The sequence below is a fragment of the Varroa jacobsoni genome, unplaced genomic scaffold (genome assembly GCF_002532875.2).
Source record: "Varroa jacobsoni isolate VJ856 unplaced genomic scaffold, vjacob_1.0 scaffold_656, whole genome shotgun sequence".
NCBI lineage: Eukaryota > Metazoa > Arthropoda > Arachnida > Mesostigmata > Varroidae > Varroa > Varroa jacobsoni.
The window spans coordinates 362,908-363,518 of NW_019213558.1; positions in this window are offsets into that span (position 1 = coordinate 362,908).

Here is a 611-nt window from a genome sequence, read left to right on the forward strand (position 1 = left end):
TCTAGATTTCTAATTATTTCTTATAGTTTGTTCGATGCTCTACCCAGCATATAAATTTCTATACGGGTGGAAACTTTCTATTATAAGTAGTTTCTGCTAGGAAGTCCCCTTATTTTTTCTAGAATAGTAGCTGAACACAGCTGAACGACGAGCAAGAACGCGTACGTATCGTATTTACCGGTGCTAGTTAAATCTTTACGCGTATGCGAGTTTTTTGTGTAACAAACCAAATCACAGTTGTGCTCTGATTTGAGTCAAATGTTAATCAATTAAAACAATTCAGGCAAAGAAAAAGTACATCATTATAACATTGATGTCCCTCTTACTTTAGCATGGACTCATAGTTATCATTAAATAAAACAATTATTTTGCTTATCCGTTTAGCGGTAAAAAATATTTTTTCGTGAAGATATGATATGTAATACAACGTTTTTTCATGCTTCACTGCATATTAAATCAATATAGTTCATTAGATAGTAAAACTTATCCACGCGAAACATTGACAAGCACGTAACTGCAGCATTTAGAAAGCTTCACCGATCGAACGTCCTCTAAACGATTCGCAAATAAAATTCACAATTAAAGTGTGCATTTAAAAAGTATTTATGAAG